We start from the raw sequence: 20,781 nt of genomic DNA on the forward strand, positions 1-20,781 counted from the left end.
CCTGCTCACCAGCCTTCACAGCAGCCCTGGACTCTTAGGCATAGGTGAAGCCCCTTAGCAGGCACCTCTTATGGGCCAGCCTGGTCCTTCTCCTTCCTCTTTGCACATTACAGGTCACCAGCTCTTCAGTGCTTCAAAATGAAAGTGAAAAGTGAAGCCACTCAGTTGTATCTGTCTCTTTGCGACCTGAGGGACTGTAGCCTACCAGGCTCCTCTGTCCATGGGATTTTCCGGGCAAGAGTACTGGAGTGGGTTGCCATTTCTTTCTCCAGGAGATCTTCCTGACCCAGAGATTGAACCTGGGTCTTGCACATTGTTAGTTCAGTTCAGTCACTCAGTCGTGTCTGATTCTTTGCAACCCCGTGAACCACAGCATGCCAGGCCTCCCTGTCCATCACCAACTGCTGGTGTCTACCCAAACCCATGTCCGTTGAGTCAGTGATACCATCCAACCATCTCATCCTTTGTCATCCCCTTCTCTTCCTGCCTCCAATCTTTCCCAGCATCAAGGTCTTTTCCAATGAGTCAGCTCTTTGCATCAGGTGGCCAAAGTATTGGAGTTTCAGCTTCAACATCAGTCCTTCCAATGAACACCCAGGACTGATCTCCTTTAGGATGGACTGGTTGGATCTCCTTGCAGTCCAAGGGACTCTCAAGAGTCTTCTCCAACACCACAGTTCAAAAGCATCAATTCTTCGGCGTCCTGCATTGTAGGCAGACACTTTACCTTTTGAGCCACCGGGGACGTCCTCAGTGCTTGTCACTCCCTTAATATTCCAACATCAAATACTCATCTATAGCTTCTGTTTGAAATGTTGCCTCTCACTCTCTCCACCTCCTCTTTCTACTCATCCTTTAAGGACCTTTAAGGACACTCCCTCATCCAGGGCTGGGTTATCCCATGGCACTTGGCATACTTCTATCACAGGGCTATCCCAGGGTAAGGTATTGTATTGGCTGATTGCCAGTCATCTGCTGCCTGTCCCCAGGGTCCCCACATGGCAAACTCCAGTAGTTAGGGGCATGGACTCTGGAGCAGACAGCTCAGCTCTAAATTCTGCTTGTGCAGCCTTGAGCAATAGCTTAACCTCTCTGATACTTTCTCACTTGGAAGAGGAGAATCGCCACAGTGCTCGCTTCATAGTGTTGTGATGATACACATAAAATCTTAGCCTGGGAGAGTGGTCAGTAGTGCTGAGCTCTGTGGCTTGGAAAATGGACATCACTGAAATCCTCCTTGGACCTTCTGTGCTTGGAACAGAGCCAAGTGTTTAGGTGGTAGCACTGAATTGAATCAAAATGTATACATTGGATTAACTTGGGGATGGTTAGTTGAAATGACTGAGAAATGAACATTATAAAATACTTCCCTCACTCCAAATTAAAATAGCTATTTTCCTGATGACCGAAAGGCATGCTAAAATGCAAAAAATACAAGAAGAAAGTAAAACTACTTGGGTGACCATTTAATTTATCATATAAATAGAAACCCTTTTGAAAGTGAAAGGGTGTTTCTTACAATAGACTGTCGTAGGCAAGCCAGGAAGTATGGTCGCTCCACCTACAAGCATCAGTCCCCAAAGATGACCATGGGTAGCATTTTTCTTACATAGCCTTCTAATCTTTTTTCTACCTTACACTTTGGTTATAAATACTATTTTCTAACCTGCTTTTCTTTTACTTAACAATATGTCATGAAATCTGTTCATCAGTACGTGTAGACCTTTATCACTATTTTTAATGACTACATAATACTCCATTTGGGTGTACCATAATTTATTTAAGTGAAGTGAAGTGAAAGTTGCTCAGTCGTGTCTGACTCTTTGTGATCCTATTGACTATACAGTCCATGGAATTATCTAGGCCATAATACTAGAGTGGGTAGCCTTTCCCTTCTCCAGCGGATCTTCCTGACCCAGGAATCGAACTGGGGTCTCCTGCATCTCAGGCAGACTCTTTACCAACTGAGCTACCAGGGAAATCCCATAATTTATTTAACTCATCCATTATTGATGCGTATATACATTGTTCCCAACTTTTGAGAATTAGAAAATACTTAGAAAGAAACTTCAAGTTGCTGGCTGTCACTCTGAGATTGGAATTGTGCAGAGATGATATCCAGGCTGCCAATTATTTTCTCTAGGGCACTTTGCCATCCACAGTCACCTCCAGAATCTTAGTTCCATCTTGTGGGCTGACTACCTGTTCTCCGCATGGGCACATGCAGAGAGAAATTAGCTTATTCTCCCACCCCAGTTAGATGGTAAACATAGTGCCTTTTTATTAAAACACACACACACACACACACACACACACACACAACTAAGCATCAACAGTAACTAATATTACTGAAATTGCATTTGGGTAGGTGACACACAGTTTAGTCAACAGGTAAAGAACCATGAATACATATCTCGAGTTAGGCTCCTTCCTTATTGACCCTTCATTCTACTGCTGCTTGAGTAAAATGTTTTGTTCATGTATTCATATGTTCATTCATTTACAGACTACTGATCACACCCCTGTGCCAGTTATAGAGAAGCTGTTTGCAATCTAAATCAAATACAGTAGAACCTCATTTATGTGGCTGCCTTTGGTTTGATAGTAGAGTTTTACTGTGTTTATGTTCATGGTCATTCACTCAAATACCTCACTTTCATTGAGAATACCAGTTACTATATTTGCCAATTGTATCTCCTGCTGGAACTTCAAGGAACATGATCCCCTGGAGATCCCCAAGGGATGCAGCCGAAGAAAAGTCTGCAATCTCCAATCTGGGGACTCAATAGTAGTGTTTCTTGAGGAGTATTGAGGAGACACAGCTAGGCAGAGTAAAATAAAGCTGTGCTAAGATGCCAATGTTGGACCATCAAACAGAGAACCTGGCAGGTCACTGTGGCATGGGATGCTAAAAATTTCTGGATGAAATGAATATTTGACAGTAGTTTCAAAGCAGGATAAGGACCGAGACCTGAGAGTCTATTGGCAAAAAAAAAAAAAAAAACCACAAAAACACAAAAAACAGAGTTTTGAGCCCAAAATGAAGAGATGTGCGAGAGGTATTGGGGGAAAAAGGCTAAAGATGGCCAACCTAAACAGAAACAGAAGCGTATAGTCAAAGCTATGGTTTTTCCAATGGTCATGTAGGGATATGAGAGTTGGACCATAGAGAACTGATGCTTTCAAACGATGGTGCTAGAGAAGACTCTTGAGAGTCCCCTGGACACCAAGGAGATGCAACCAGTCAATCCTAAAGGAAATCAACCTTGAATATTCATTGGAAGGACTGATGCTGAAACTGGAGTGCCAATACTTTGGCCACTTGATGTGAAGAGCTGACTCATTAGAAGAGACCCTGATGCTGGCAAAGATTGAGGGCAGGAGGAGAGGGGGGTGACAGAGGATGAGATAGTTGACTGGCATCACCGACTCAATGGACATGAGTTTGAGCAAACTCCGGGAGATGGTGAAGGACAGGGAAGCCTGGCCTGTTGCAGTCCATGGGGTCACAAAGAGTTGGACACGATTTAGTGACTGAACAACAACAAAAAACAGAAATGGAGTTACATTAGGCCCTCCCTTTCCTTGCTGGCAGGGATTGCTCACTGTTCCAAAGGCTGCTCTCAGGTCTCAGCTACATGGCTCACTCCATAGGCAGTCACAACAGGGCTGTTTGCTTTCTCCCAGGTCTACAGGAGAGGGACTGTGGCTGCATCTTGTCTCTTTTCAGGCCTATCCAAGATAGTCTCCCTTTTGATTAACTCAAAGTCAACTGATGAGGGACCTCAGTTACATCTGCAAATCCTTTGTGCCATATAATGTAACACAGTCACAGGCATGCCATGCCATCATATTCCTAGGTCCTGCTTAGACACAACTGGGAAGGGGGAGGTGTTATATAGCACATGGACACCAGGGGCAGAAATCTTGGGGGACATCTTAGAATTCTGCCTACCACAACAAGATAAAACATAACAACTAGAAAAAGCATTTTTATTGTGGGATCTAGAGTCATTTTGTTTTCTAAACAGGAATGCTGGAAACACAATGCATGCTGAGGCATCATTTTGGTGATAATCATGAACCTTTGAGCAGCAGTATGAAGTTCTCTAGGAGCCATATCACTGGGCCAGCCCCTTGGTTAAAGTCTCCGGTTAGTGGGCCGTAGAGGAGGGGGAGTATGGCTGGGTTCAAACGGGGACAGCATTCCACTCTTTCTACTAGGGCCCAGGGAGCTCATGATCTGAGACTACCAGTTAGGTCTCGAGGAGCCATTCAGATTGGAGACCACTGACAATGCCTAGGGCCCCTAAGAGAAGGTCTTCAGGAAGTGGGCTCTTAGCAGAGGATGGTCAGGATGGTGTGTGGTTTCCCATGCCGGTGTGTATGGGAGTGGGGTAATGGAGAGATGTGACGAAATGTCAGTTCAACCTTCAATACCCAAGACAGGGGTGCCCACCTTTAACTTCCGCACTCACTCTTAAGGAACAGACATGCAAGATATTGTTTATGAGAAGGCAACTATGGAGAAGCCAGCTGCACCCCAGATCTGCTCCTCTTTTGCCCACCAGAGGTTCTTGTGGGTGGACCAATGAAGTCACCTTGCAGAAACTTCAGGAGTATTGGTCTCCATCTTCCGCAGGACTACTTTTTAATCTCAAAAATTTCAGGCTGCTATGTGCTCCATCATCTCAAACTTCCACATCTCTTTGGGGGTCAAAATCAAGGGAGAAAGGAAGCAGGGGGTTGTCAGGGCCCTTCCCATTCTGAAGAGATGCCCTACTCAGCCAGACTCCAGCAGGGAAGGGAATAGGCAGCCTCATCATCATGGGAACCAATTAGATAAATCCAGATACAGAGACTTAGGCTCCAACTTAAGGACCTTTGAGGCCCCAGCCGTGGAATTTCCTGCCCTTGGTGGCCACTGTTCTGTGTCGTGGGCTGAACCGGTTACACTCTTGTTGGCAAAGCTGATAGACAAAAGTGCATTTGCAACTACCGAATGCCATTAGCATCAGGAAAAGGTCTTGGTGGAACCAAAAGGCAGCAAAATTCTGCAACACCTGGGTCTGCAGGAACTTAAACCACCCACACCAGGGAGACTGCAAAGCGGTAGAGCAGTGGGGGTGACTTCTGGGTTTTGTCACTGCCCTAATGCTGCTCATGCGGCTAGGCTTACTTGTTGGTGACATGAAGCTCCCTCCTTGAAATGCTCAAGACTTAAATACATGTTCCAGCAGAGCAGCGCTTTGCCTGGTTCACGGCCTTCAGAGTCACTGAGCAATAGTGTTACTCAGCACTCTCCGGAAGTTACAGGTCAGCCTTGACGGTCAACTGTTTTCTCTGCATGGAGACCTGGCTGAAAAACTAGAAGGAAGAGGGGCCCAGGTCTATATGTGTTCTCTAAGTGCTGTGGTCTGCCAGGAACTCTTTTAGGTGATGTATGTAGGCTTGGTTATCCCTTTTCTACAGATAGGGAAGCCAAGGAAGGCTTAGAGAAGTTAATGGTCTGAGGCAGGAAGAATAATAAGTAAGTGGCAGAGCTGGGGTTTGAATTAGATCAGAAGAGGGTCAGCATCCTTGTGGGTGGGGCCAGGCTCTTCTGGCCTCTTGCCATGCTGTGCGACCTGCACAACCCGGAGAGAGCACTCACAGAATTTGGTCCTGTTTTTCAAGGCAAGTAATACTCACAAATTGGGTAAAAATGTCTAGTGCATAGAGGGCCATAAAGGGAAGTGTGGGGTGTCCGGGTGTTGATGATGGATCTGGGGAGGTGTCCTTTTCTCTCTCCACTGCACACCACTTGCAGGATTCCTGATTGAGGTATTAGGGAAATGCCACTCTCCTCTTTAGGACTGTTGGTACTTGCAGCGCCAGATGGCTGTCCTCAGGGTTCACTGCAGCTGAACATAAATATAAACCCCACCACTTCTGGGGGAGCTGCCGATGAGGCTCAGGTGTGTGGTTCCGGAGCAATTTTGCCTCAAGTAAATCAGTAGGTCCATATTAGAAGACACGTGTTAATTTATTGCAGTGAGGTTTTATGTCTTCGTTGGTCGTTAGCAAAATTTCGTACCAGAAATTCTTTCCTCTTTAATCTTGGTGGGATTGGTGTTACACATAACTTGACTATTAAGACAAGAATACCTTGCATATAGGGAGGTTGTTAATCTAAAGGGGTTTTGCAGTGTGGAATGCAAATGCTCGGCGACAGGTATGCCAAGATCCCCCAAAGCCTACTTAATCTGCCATAAAGGGATCTAAGGAAGGTTTGATTGTTCTGTTAACACAAACAAGAAACCCTTCTGCAGCTCTGCTCTCTTTGCAGCTCCAGTTCTCTTACCATTTGTTCAGATAGACTTTCCAGCCCCTAGAGGGCTGGTTCATTAACACCTCCTTTCCCTCTGTGTTCCCGACAGCAGAACTGGGCTTTGGAAGTGTGCATTCACAGGAAGTGAGGGTAAAGCAAGGATGCTCTCCTCTGGCGGCTCCTCTGTGGGCACTGGTGACCTGCTCCTCCTCATGTACTTGTCCTTCTGGGGCAGCACACCTGGATGTGTCCTACCCTGTTCTGGGTTGATGGTGCCATTGGTCCATTCTGGGGGACAGCGACGTCCACGCGTGAGTCATCTTGCAGGAAGCCAAGAGTTAGGTGGCTCCAATTCTTTTCTGGGGGAAGGGTATGGTTGCTTTACAATGTTGTGCTGGTTTCTGCTGTACAATGAAGCGAATCAGCTATGTGTATACATATATCCCCTCCCTCTTGGACTTCCCTCCCACCTGCACCCCCACTCCACCCCTCTAGGTCACCGCAGAGCACCAAGCTGAGCTCCCTGTTCTACACAGTGGCTTCCCACTAGCTGTTATTTTACACATGGTGGTATATATACGTCGGTCCCAGCCTCCCAACTTGCCTGCTGTGTCCACACGTCTGTCCCCTGCGTCTGTTGGTGCCTCTGATTCTAAACTAGCTCTGCCAAAAAGTACTTGAGTCACCTTGGCCAAGTCATCTCTATTGCCTCAGTTTTCCTGACTGTGACCAATCATTGCTGAAGTCATTTCAGCTTGAGATAAAGTCCTGCAACCTCTGCTTCACACCATGCAGAGACCCTCAGTAAAGAATCTCGAAACTAGCTCATTTTGTACAGGATGATATGCCTCCTAAGGTTCGTGACAACAGGGCTCTGGTGTTGGATGGCTTGGTTCCAGTCCTGGCTCTGAGTGACCTTGGGCAAATTTTATAACCTGTCTATCCTTCAGTTCCCTCGTCTGATAATAGTACCAACATCATAGAGAACTTGTGAGATTTAAATAAGCTACTGTGTGTAAACTACTTAACACAATTCTTGGTTCATAGACACTATATACTGAATGTTAGCTGTTTTATTAATTTTACTATTCTCTAGAACTTGGAAAAACCATGGGCTTACATTTCTATTACAAGTATAACCAGGAAACCACTTCCTCCATCAAAAAAAGGAAAAACTGTCTTTATTTGGAGACTGTTGTAGAAAGGGGTCGAATCTTCTTTCCCCCTGTATCCCAAGTTCTTGCTAGAGTGTTGCGGTCACTTGGGAGCATGAAGAGGGGGACAGGAACTTCTCTGAGCTCTGTAGCAAGGCTTCCTGGGGCTGGTCCCCAGTCTGCTACTGTCCTGTCTTTCTGGAGTCCCTAGACTCTGCCCATTGTTCCCCTGTGCCTGACTGCGCAGTGCAGCTTTCTGGCCCCTTACTTTCAGAATCCATGGAGCACTTGTAGGACCTTCCAAGGTCTTGTGGCAGCAACGGAGCTCTGTGTCTTTCCCTCTTCATTTTCTCTCCCTCCTCCTTGGCTCCACCCTCTCCCATTTTTCTCCCCCGGGAGCCCCTTCTGGTCTCTCTCTCCATCTTCTTCTCATCCCCAAAGAGTCCTTCATGGACTCATTCACAATGGTCTCAGCTTAGCGCATCACAAAAAAAAAATTTTTTTTTTCTGTCCCTCTGCACCTTTCAGGAAAACGATCAACCCAAAAAGTTTAGGAAATAAAATTCATTATCTTTAATGGGATTTTGTTACCAGGCCTGGCCAGGAGGGACCCAAGTTCCCAGGAAATCTAAATTAATGAATGCCCTACCAAGGGGTGGGGGTTGGGGTGGGGAGACATAAACTGAGATATAATTTCTTTTTGAGCTTTGCAATGAAGAATACGTCTTACACAGAAAAACCTAAAATGCCATCTAGCTAGGAAAAAAAAGATTTAAAGCATCTCCAAGAACCCCAGGACTGTTTGGAATCCATTTTGAGTGAAGTGGAAATATTTGGATGAGTGAAACGGCTGCTCTCTTTTAATTGGCACCTAGTTGATCAGAGACTGCTATCTACGACCATGAGAGGGTTGTCAGGAAAATCAGTGTCTAGAACATTTCACTAACAAATTCCTAATTTCATCTGTGCCAGCCACAAAACTTATTGTACTCATTTTGGCTCTCGAACGAAAGAGCAACTGGCGGGTACCTCTGGGGTCTTGGAAGAAGATTTAGAGAGGTTTGTTAGTCTATTAGAAAGCAGAGGGAGCGGTTCTTCCCTTCAGCTGTAAACTCTAGAGGAGTCTATTAGAAACTCTCCAAGTAGAGCTCGAATCGCCTTCCCCTTTGATTCAATCACCCCGAGTCATTAGGCTGCTTGAACACCACTTTAGACTGTGCGCTATAAATAATTAAAACGTAAAAACATGTGCGGTCACCTGACTCAGCCCCAAGAGGAAGTGGTGATGCAGAGGGTGTCTGATTTGGTGCCGAGCTTCTCGCTGATAGCCAGGTTTTTCAGACTGCCTCTCTGGCTCCAGTCTAACTCTCTTTAAGCACCAGCCCCAAATCGCAAACCAGCACCATCCTGGCATTTGCTGCACCGACAAACTCCAAGGAGCAAATCCGGAAATTAGAACCTACCCCTCTTGGCTAGTTCTTCCTCCTGGTGTTGTGTTTCAAGCCACCAAATGAGGCAGACGGCATTCTCCAAAAAGGGCCACTTACTCATTTCCTAGGGCTGCCATAACAAAAGATCGTCAGTTTGGTGGCTTCAAACTGTGGAAATATATTTGCTCATTGTTTTGGAGGCCAGAATTCCCAAATCAAGCTGTCGCCAGGGCTGTGCCCCTCTGAAGGCTCTTTGCTTATTGCAGCTTCTGGGAGCTCCTGGCATTTCTTGGCTTGTGGTGACATAACTCCAATCTCTGCCTCTGTCTTCATATGGCCATCTTCTCTGTAGGTCTCCTCCGTGTGTGTGTCATTTACTCTTTTTGTAAAGGCATCATTCATTGGATTTTGGGCCTACCTGAATTCAGAATGAGCTCACCTTTATTGTATCTGCAAAGACCTTATTTTTAAAGAAAGTCATATTCCAAGGTGTGGGTAGACACGATTTTTTTTTTTTTTCCTGGCATGATTGAATTTTGTAATGATCTACAGAATCCTTCATGGAGACAAATCCATAGTAACTGGTACCTGTTTGTTGATTTAGCGTACCTATTACTTCCAGATTCAGTTCCACAAATTTTATATTATTTAGTGCCTGTGGTGTTTCAGTGGGGCTTTTTAGGTGGTGCTAGTGGTGAAGAACCCACCTGCCAATACCCAAGATGTAAGAGATGCGGGTTCAGTCCCTGGGTCGGGAAGATCCCCTGGAGGAGGGCATGGCAACCCACTCCAGGGTTCTTGCCTGGAGAATCCTATGGACAGAGGAGCCTTGTGGTCTATGGTCCATAGAGTCACAAAGAGTCAGACATGACTCAGTCGACTTAGCATGCATGCTTGGTGTTTCAGTGCTATACTGGGAGCTGTTTGATTAAAAAGAGTGGGACAGAGTTAACAGGGTTAGACAAGTGCTACCTACCCCTCTAGACCTTATCAGGGTGACTTTGCCCCAGTTTGCCCCAGACAACCCTGGTTCATTGTGGTTGTCCTGGAATAATTTTTTATAGTGCCCCTTTCATTTCAAAAGTATCCTGTTTTGGGGAATCAATTAAATGGTCACTGACATAGCCTGTTATTGAGACAGAAGGAGTTTCCAGAGAGGAGAACTACTGAAGCATTGAACAGGCAGAAGCATAATGAAAGCTCTTCCTCAGTGAGTTGAGTCCAGGCTGGAGATAGGACCACAGAGGAGGAGGCAGAGCGGAAGGCATTTTGGAGCCAGAATAAGTGGGGGTAGACATGAATTCTGGAAAACACCATTTAACCCAGTACAGGCTACAACAATATTACCTACCCCATGTGCACTTCCAGCACCTTGCCACTCTCCTATTAAGAGGTAAAGTCTATGTCCCCTCCCCTTGAACAGGTGAACCTTTGTGCCAGCTTCAATGAACAGAAAACAGAGAAACATGGGTGACATCCAAGGTTGGGCCATAAAAGACATATAGCTTCTGCCTGCGTCTCTCTCTTACGACGCTCGCCCTTGAAATAAACCATCGTGCTGTGGGGACGTCCAGGCATGTGCAGGGGACCACCTAGACAGAATCTGAGGGCTCCCACCCCTCAGCCCCAGCTGAGCTCCTAGCAATCACCAGCAACAAGGTGCTGGATGTGTGAGTGAGTCATCTGGGAAGAGGGTTCCCCACCCCTCAGTCAACTGTCCCGACTGATGCTCCATGGAACATGAACGAGCCATCCCCGCTAAGCCCTGCCCAAATTGTTTATGTCTAAGCAAAATAAATGGTTGTTGTTTTAGGCTGTTAGGTTTCAGGGTGGTTTTTATTCAATGTTGGATCTCTGGAACACAGAGCCAAAAACCTCTGGAGCATTGTAACTCCTCTGTCCTCAGAACCCTCGAACCAGTGAGTCCACAAGTCTCTTCTGTTTCTCCTGTCCCCACTTAGCCAGGCACCTAATTCTTTCATATGGATTGCATCTGTAGCATCTTAACTGGCCTCTGGACTTCGGGCCCGCTTTCCTCCATCATACCAAATGATCTCTAGTGCATTTTGTCTTGCTCAAAATTCACTGATGGATCTCCATTCAGTTCAGTTCAGTCCAGTCGCTCAGTCGTATCCGACTCTGTGCAACCCCATGAATTGCAGCACGCCAGGCCTCCCTGTCCATCACCATCTCCCAGAGTTCACTCAGACTCACGTCCATCTAGTCTGTGATGCCATCCAGCCATCTCATCCTCGGTCGTCCCCTTCTCCTCCTGCCCCCAATCCCTCCCAGCATCAGAGTCTTTTCCAATGAGTCAACTCTTCGCATGAGGTGGCCAAAGTACTGGAGCTTCAGCTTTAGCATCATTCCTTCCAAAGAAATCCCAGGGCTGATCTCCTTCAGAATGGACTGGTTGGATCTCCTTGCAGTCCAAGGGACTCTCAAGAGTCTTCTCCAACACCACAGTTCAAAAGCATCAATTCTTCGGCGCTCAGTTTTCTTCACAGTCCAACTTTCATATCCATACATGACCACAGGAAAAACCATAGCCTTGACTAGACGGACCTTAGTCAGCAAAGTAATGTCTCTGCTTTTGAATACGCTATCTAGGTTGGTCATAACTTTTCTTCCAAAGAGTAAGCGTCTTTTAATTTCATGGCTGCAGTCACCATCTGCAGTGATTCTGGAGCCCCAAAAAATAAAGTCTGACACTGTTTCTACTGTTTCGCCATCTATTTGCCATGAAGTGATGGGACCGGATGTCATGATCTTCATTTTTTGAATGTTGAGCTTTAGGCCAACTTTTTCACTCTCCTCTTTCACTTTCAACAAGAGGCTTTTTTAGCTCCTCTTCACTTTCTGCCATAAGGGTGGTGTCATCTGCATATCTGAGGTGATTGATATTTCTCCCAGCAATCTTGATTCCAGCTTGTGTTTCTTTCTTCCAGTCCAGTTTTTCTCATGATGTACTCTGCATAGAAGTTAAATAAGCAGGGTGACAATATGCAGCCTTGACATACTCCTTTTCCTATTTGGAACCAGTCTGTTGTTCCATGTCCAGTTCTAACTGTTGCTTCCTGACCTGCATACAGATTTCTCAAGAGGCAGGTTAGGTGGTCTGGTATTCCTATCTCTTGAAGAACTTTCCACAGTTGATTGTGATCCACACAGTCAAAGGCTTTGGCATAGTCAATAAAGCAGAAATAGATGTTTCTGGAACTCTCTTGCTTTTTCCATGATCCAGCGGATGTTGGCAATTTGATCTCTGGTTCCTCTGCCTTTTCTAAAACCAACTTGAACATCAAGGAGTTCACGGTTCATGTATCGCTGAAGCCTGGCTTGGAGAATTTTGAGCATTACTTTATTAGCATGTGAGATGAGTGCAATTGTGCGGTAGTTTGAACATTCTTTGGCATTGCCTATCTTTGGGATTGGAATGAAAACTGACCTTTTCCAGTCCTGTGGCCGCTGTGGAGTTTTCCAATTTGCTGACATATTGAGTGCAGCACTTTCACAGCATCATCTTTCAGGATTTGAAATAGCTCAATTGGAATTCCATCACCTCCACTAGCTTTGTTCGTAGTGATGCTTTCCAAGGCCCACTTGACTTCACATTCCAGGATGTCTGGTTCTAGATTAGTGATCACATCATCATGACTATCTGGGTCGTGAAGATCTTTTTTGTACAGTTCTTCTGTGTATTCTTTCCACCTCTTCTTAATATCTTCTGCTTCTGTTAGGTCCATACCATTTCTCTCCTTTATCGAGCCCATCTTTGCATGAAATGTTCCCTTGGTATCTCTAATTTTCTTGAAGAGATCTCTAGTCTTTCCCATTCTGTTGTTTTCCTCTATTTCTTTGCACTGATTGCTGAAGAAGGCTTTCTTATCTATTTTTGCTATTCTTTGGAACTCTGCATTTAGATGCCTATATCTTTCCTTTCTCCTTTGCTTTTCACCTCTCTTCTCTTCACAGCTATTTGTAAGGCCTCTTCAGACATCCATTTTGCTTTTTTGCATTTCTTTTTCATGGAGATGGTCTTGATCCCTGTCTCCTGCACAATGTCACGAACTTCATTCCATAGTTCATCAGGCACTCTATCTATCAGATCTAGGCCCTTAAATCTATTTCTCACTTCCACTGTATAATCATAATGGATTTGATTTAGGTCATACCTGAATGGTCTAGCAGTTTTCCCTACTTTCTTCAATTTAAGTCTGAATTTGGCAATAAGGAGTTCATGATCTGAGCCACAGTCAGCTCCCGGTCTTGTTTTTGTTGACTGTATAGAGCTTCTCCATCTTTGGCTGCATAGAATATAATCAATCTGATTTCGGTGTTGACCATCTGGTGATGTCCATGTGTAGAGTCTTCTCTTGTGTTGTTGGAAGAGGGTGTTTGCTATGACCAGTGCATTTTCTTGGCAAAACTCTATTAGTCTTTGCCCTGCTTCATTCCACATTCCAAGGCCAAATTTGCCTGTTACTCCAGGTGTTTCTTGACTTCCTACTGTTGCATTCCAGTCCCCTATAATGAAAAGGACATCTTTTTTGGGTGTTAGTTCTAAAAGGTCTTGTCGGTCTTCACAGAACCGTTCAACTTCAGCTTCTTCATTGTTACTGGTTGGGGCATAGACTTGGATAACTGTGATATTGAATGGTTTGCCTTGGAGATGAACAGAGATCATTCTGTCATTTTTGAGATTGCATCCAAGTACTGCATTTGGGACTCTTTTGTTGACCATGATGGCTACTCCATTTCTTCTGAGGGATTCCTGCCCGCAGTAGTAGATATAATGGTCATCTGAGTTAAATTCACCCATTCCAGTCCATGTTAGTTTGCTGATTCCTCGAATGTTGACGTTCACCCTTGCCATCTCTTGTTTGACCTCTTCCAATTTGCCTTGATTCATGGACCTAACATTCCAGGTTCCTATGCAATATTGCTCTTTATAGCATCGGATCTTGCTTCTATCACCAGTCACATCCACAACTGGGTATTGTTTTTGCTTTGGCTCCATCCCTTCATTCTTTCTGTAGTTATTTCTCCTCTGATCTCCAGTAGCATATTGGGCACCTAATGACCTGGGGAGTTCCTCTTTTGGTGTCCTATCCTATTGCCTTTTCGTACTGTTTATGGGGTTCTCAAGGCAAGAATACTGAAGTGGCTTGCCATTCCCTTCTCCAGTGGACCACGTTCTGTCAGACCTCTCCACCATGACCTGCCCGTCTTGGTTTGCCCCGCAGGCATGGCTTGGTTTCATTGAGTTAGACAAGGCTGTGGTTCTAGTACGATTAGATTGACTAGTTTTCTGTGAGTATGGTTTCAGTGTGTCTGCCCTCTGATGCCCTCTTGCAACACCTACCATCTTACTTGAGTTTCTCTTACCTTGGACGTGGGGGTATCTCTTCACCGCTGTTCCAGCAAAGCACAGCCGCTGCTCCTTACCTTGGATGAGGGGTATCTCCTTACCGCCACCGTTTCTGACCTTCGATGTGGGTCTCCATTGCTTGAAGCCTTTCCTCACGTTCCTTAACTGAGAGATAAGACGTCTCTAATCTGGCCTCAGTTTATTTTTCCTGCCTTATCTCCTGTGTCTTCTCTATAAGGATTCTATGCTTCCAGTAAATCAATGACTCATCATTCCAAACACACCTAGAGCTCCCTCTTCTGTCTGAGTAGCCTGGTTTGCTTTTTCAACATTTAATAATGTTTTTTGAGCACCTATTCATGTCAGGCAATGTGTAGGAAACTAACGAATAGTGGAACATTGCCTCCTCCTCATCTTCTCACTTCATTTAACTGAAATTCTACCTGTTATCCGAGGCTCTGCTCCTCACCTCCTCCATGAAGCCTCCCCAGATCCCTCAGCCAAAAATGATCTTTGCTTTCCTCTGAACACTTCTTCCATCTTCTCCAGTCAAGCCAAGCTTGGGACTGCACCAAAGTTTCTCAGATCCCTTGGTCCTTGCAAGTGCTACACGTTTTTCTTTCACGTTTTTCCAACTGGCTAACACCGACACTAATCTTTAGACCTCAACTCAGATATCATTTTCTTTTGAGGAATTTTCTGTGATCCATTTGCTCTGTCTTTCCCAATTACCCTAGGTACAGACTAGACCCCATGTCTAAATTTGTGGCCTTGAGAGGGCATGGACTAGGTCTTTACTCCTGAAGCCCAGGTACCCAAACTATAGAGATGGCTCCATACATGTTTGTTGAATCACTGAATGTTGAGCTTATGAGGTGCTCAATAGAATGGGCTCAAGGCCTTTCAAACTGGCTGGATATAGGGAAATTATTTGGAAATAAGGCTTTACTTAGCCTTAAAGGTTTATGGTTATATTTCAGATTCTTCGGATTGATTTTTGAGCTAAGTTCCAGGTAAAAGAACTCTATATATACCTTTATGTTGCTCCTAAACATATTGTGGTAATAAAGAAACATTTCAACCAGGAGACAACCATTTTGGCGTTTTGCTCTTTGCCCTCTGTGTAAAAGTCTTATTTCTTCAACAAAGTTATTGATTATTCCAACATGGAGACCACATATTCTATTTCTCTTAATGTTCTCACAGCCCCTATTTTGTCCTGGGGACATAGAAGCTTCTCCATATTTATTCAGCAGACTTTTGTGGAGAGATATGATTAGTCTCCCACCCCAATTTCTTTCAGTTTCCTTTGGAAAAATCTGCTTTTGTGTGTATCATTTTAAAAACCTTCTTCCTTCCCTTGAATGGATAGAGAATGAAGCTCTTAGATGGGGCCTATTGGAAGAAGCGAATTCTAAAGAAAATTGCATTGTGGGAGGAATTCCCCATCTCAAACTCTTTAACTTGTCTTCCCTGTTGGGAATAGAATGGTGAACCCTGAGTTTCCTATGTCATTATATATCCTGGGGTTTAATCATCCAAGACTTGCCCTCTACTCCATGTGTCCCCAGGAACTGTGAAGACATTACAGAGAGGTAAGCTCTTTAAAAAAAAAAAAAAAAATCCAAGTTTCAAGCTGGAGTTAAATGACCTCTCTTAGGATCCAATATTAAATTTGAGACTCTTGAGAGCATTTGCTGAGGGAATTCATCATCCTTTTTATTTTGTATTTCCTGGGTCTTACTCAATATTTTGACTCTAGGGGAAAAAACACCATGCTTAGTACTTTAAATGCTGGCATCTATAGTATCTTGAATTAATGTTACTTGCCGCTTTATCCAGGAACAATTCTGCTATGAAATACTCAGCTCTAAAAGAAATAAGATGACTGAGAAGGATTCTTTTGAGTGTCTCTGGCACGCAGAGAGGCGATGGGGATCTGTGTGTGTACGTGTGGGAAAGTGAGGGGGTGATAAATTGCGTGCTACCTTTCCTTTAAGAGCACGTCCTTTTATTCCTGACACTTAAAAAGACACTGTCAAAAAGATGTTTTACTGATTTGACTTTCTGTGCAGGAGAACGTGCAACAGTTACCTAGTAAGTGGTTTTATAGAGAGTTTCACCCACACGTTATAATAAACTGAGCCTGAAGATAACATATCTTTTGTGCTTTTACAGTGCTTGGATGATAACTGTGAAAAATTATCTAGTGGAGGTTAGCAAACTGTACCTGTGGTCTTTTTCTCATGACCTCTGTATGATAAAGTTTACTATCTTGGAGCATGATGCATTGTCAAATAATAGGTTTGCTTGTCTGGCCAACAAGAAGTAATTGAGGAGTGTTATAGTTTTACAATCCGTGTTTCAATGACTCTCCGGCTTTTGAGTTGTTAGACCTGAACGAAATGGGTCAATGTTGAGAGAATAAAGTTTTTTTCTCTCTCTCCCCTTCCCCCATCTTCCACCTTCTTTATGGGCGTGTTCCCACAGGGAGGGATGGCAAGTGGGCCTTGACTATGATGATTCTCTGCCCAGGCATCCCAACTTTCATTTGGGGCTTGAGTTGGGAAATCTTGTCCTAATTCAATGACTGAAATCAAATTTGGATTCTTTTGACCAACAAATATCTACAGAGCATCCTTGTCTTCCTGTCTTTGGAGAGAAAAATAGGCTAGCAAGCTTATTTTGGTGTAAAGATTCTTTGACCCTCAGATCGATGTCTTTCGTTGTTGTTGTTCAGGCACTAAGTCATGACTGACTGCCACCCCATGGACTGCAGCACACCAGGCTTCCCCGTCCTTCACTGTCTCCCAGGGTTTGCTCAAACTCGTGCCCATTGAATCGGTGATACTGTCTAGCCATGTCACCCTCTGCCTCCCCCTTCTCCTTTTGCCTTCAATCTTTCCCAATAAAAGGGTCTTTTCCAGCAAGTTGGCTCTTTGCATCAGGTGACCTAAGTATTGGCGCTTCAGCATCAATCCTTCCAATGAATATTCAGGGAAATTTTTTCCTTAAAGACATAGATCTGTACAGGGAATGATTTCCCCTGTACATTCTTAAGACTTGTTAGAAGGAGGTTAAAGCTAAGTGACCTGGATGATTTCAGACAGGGAGTTTTTGAATAAAGAGCTTTTCTTTTAAATATTTATTTATTTGGCTTCATCAGGTCTTAGTTACAAACATGGGATCGTCCATCTTTGTTGTAGCATGCAAACTCTTAGTTTTATATGGAATCCAGTTCCCCCACCAGGAATAGAACCCGGGTCCCCTGCTTTGGGAGCTCGGAGTCTTAGCTACTGTACCACCAGGAAAGTCCCCATTAAAGAGCTTTTGATTTTGCTACATTCTGATTTTTTTGGGGGGGTTAGGTCTCACCCAGCATTTTTCAAAGCATGTTCCATATAACTCTAGTCTCATGAGATGCTTTGTGGTGAAGTGAGTTTGGGAAATAGTGCACCTAATCTAAAACCTTATTTTAGGTTTACCTAATGGTGAACATTAGTATATTAAAGGCTTGAAGAAATCCAGTAGCAGAGAAGCAGCTTAATTTTGGCATTTCCCAAAGATGATGACAGAATCTGACTCCACCCCTACATCCTGCAGAACTAGTATGCTGTATGATGGATTTGGGGGAATTCTGAAAAACTGAGGTTTGGTGATTTTTGAAAATAGCCATCATACTTTCCAGAAAGAAACCATTGATGGGTCAATCACTGCTTCCTCCCACCAACACATACATGTGTAGACTTGTCTTAGGAAACTTTTAATGGCCTATCAAGACTAAAAATTGAGAGCTTCCCCACACCTAGAAAGAGTTATTTTACTGCTCTGGGATCAAGGAGACCCCTTAACAGACATGTCATGACAAGATATAAGGATGCAAATAAGCATATGAAAATATGTTCCACATCATGTCATTAGGGAAATGCAAATTAAAACAACAATGAGGTAACACTACACACCTATTAGAGTGGGCAAAATTTAGAATACTGATAACACCAAGTGCCGGTTGGGATGTGAAGCAACAGGCACTCTCATTAATTGCTGGTGAGAAAACAAAATAGTACTCACTTTGGAAGACAGTTTGGCAGTTTCTTACAAACTAAACATACTCTCAGCATATAATTCAGCAATCATGCTCCTTGGTATTTACCCAAAGGAGTTGAGAACTTATGTTTACATAAAAACCTACACACAGATGTTTATAGCAGCTCTATTCATAATTGTCCAAACCTGGAGGAACCATGATATCCTTCAGTAGGTGAATGGATAAATAAACTGGTATATCAAGAAAATGGAATATTATTTAGCACTAAAATGAAATTAGCTTCAAATCATGAAAAGATATGGAGGAACTATAAATTCAATACTAAATGAAAGAAGCCCATCTGAAAAGGTTATATATTGTGTAATCCCAACTAAATGACATTCTAGAAAAGGCAAAACTATGGGGACAGTAAAAAGAACAGTGGTAGCCAGGGGTTGGGGATGAGGAAAGGGATAAATAGGAGAGGTACAGAGGATTTTTAGGACATTGAAAAATACTCTGTGTGATGCTATAATGATAAATACTTGTCATTATTATTTGTCCAAACTCATGGAATGTACAACACCAAGAGTGAACCCTACTATAAACTATGGACTTTGGGTGATGACAATGGTGTAGGTTCATCAGTTGTAACAAATACACCACTCTGGTGAGGAGTGTTGCTGGGGGGACTATGCATGTCTGTGGCATGGGGTACATGGGAAGTATTTCTACCTTTCCCTCAATTTTGCTGTGGCCCTAAAACTGCTCTAAAAAATAAAGTCTTAGAAAAATAATGCAAAAAGAGGCCTGCTAGGTCTAGGGGAGAACCTACTCTAAAAAACAAATTGTTAGGTGTGATTAGCCAAATTCAGCTTTAAGGGTCAAAAGGGAGAGGTCGTCTTTCTCTGGTGTGCTGGCTGCTGTTTGCATGTGACACCCTAGTGGTGGCATCTTCTTTCCAAAGGAAGGCTGTGTGTGTTAAGTTCAGTGAGCCCTAACCTTGGAGATATCTCTAAAAGATGCTAACAGAGGGAGGGACAGTTGTTAGGGAGACTGACAATGACAGGCCCCAGGGACTGTGCCTCTGTAGCCAAGAGATGGACAGTGACGGCAGCTTAGGTCATACTTTGGGGAAGTGTGAAGATAGGCTTTGGAGATGAGCAGTGGCAGCTGTATGGTGTATGGGAAGCAGATAGGCTAAAACGGGCAGTGCTGGGGGTACTGCCCCTCCAATCCCAGGGGCTGGGAATCTTGAAAGTAGACTTTGGGGCTCAGAGAAGCTAGCTCCACTGTATTCATAGGACTTAATTTTGCCCACAGGATAAAAGGATGCCCACGTGGACATCCTTCCCATTACTGAAGTACTTACACTCCCAGCCAGCACAGCCCAGCTGTTTCAGGCAGAAGAAACAAGTGCAGTCAAGACATCATACAAGAACCCTTCAGTCCAGTTCAGTCACTCAGTCGTGTCCGACTCTTTGCGACCCCATGAATCGCAGCATGCCAGGCCTCCCTGTCCATCACCATCTCCTGGAGTTCACTCAGACTCACGTCCATCGAGTCTGTGATGCCATCCAGCCATCTCATCCTCGGTCGTCCCCTTCTCCTCCTGCCCCCAATCCCTCCCAGCATCAGAGTCTTTTCCAATGAGTCAACTCTTCGCATGAGGTGGCCAAAGTACTGGAGCTTCAGCTTTAGCATCATTCCTTCCAAAGAAATCCCAGGGCTGATCTCCTCCAGAATGGACTGGTTGGATCTCCTTGCAGTCCAAGGGACTCTCAAGAGTCTTCTCCAACACCACAGTTCAAAAGCATCAATTCTTTGGCGCTCAGCCTTCTTCACAGTCCAACTGTCACATCCATACATGACTACTGGAAAAACCATAGCCTTGACTAGACGGACCTTAGTCAGCAAAGTAATGTCTCTGCTTTTGAATATACTATCTAGGTTGGTCATACCTTTTCTTCCAAGGAGTAAGCGTCTTTTAATTTCATGGCTGCAGTCACCATCTGCAGTGATTTTGGAGCCCCCAAAAATAAAGTCTGACACTGTTTCCACTGTTTCCCCATCTATTTCCCATGAAGTGATGGGACCAGAGGCCATGATCTTCGTTTTCTGAATGCTGAGCTTTAAGCCAACTTTTTCACTCTCCTCTTTCACTTTCAACAAGAGGCTTTTTAGCTCCTCTTCACTTTCTGCCATAAGGGTGGTGTCATCTGCATATCTGAGCTTATTGATATTTCTCCCGGCAATCTTGATTCCAGCTTGTGTTTCTTCCAGCCCAGCATTTCTCATGATGTGCTCTGCATAGAAGTTAAATAAGCAGGGTGACAATATACAGCCTTGACATACTCCTTTTCCTATTTGGAATCAGTCTGTTCCCTATCCAGTTCTAACTGTTGCTTCCTGACCTGCATACAGATTTCTCAAGAGGCAGGTTAGGTGGTCTGTTATTCCCATCTCTTTCAGAATTTTCCACAGTTGAT

Source organism: Ovis aries, chromosome 3 (genome assembly GCF_016772045.2).
Source record: "Ovis aries strain OAR_USU_Benz2616 breed Rambouillet chromosome 3, ARS-UI_Ramb_v3.0, whole genome shotgun sequence".
Taxonomy (NCBI): Eukaryota; Metazoa; Chordata; class Mammalia; order Artiodactyla; family Bovidae; genus Ovis; species Ovis aries.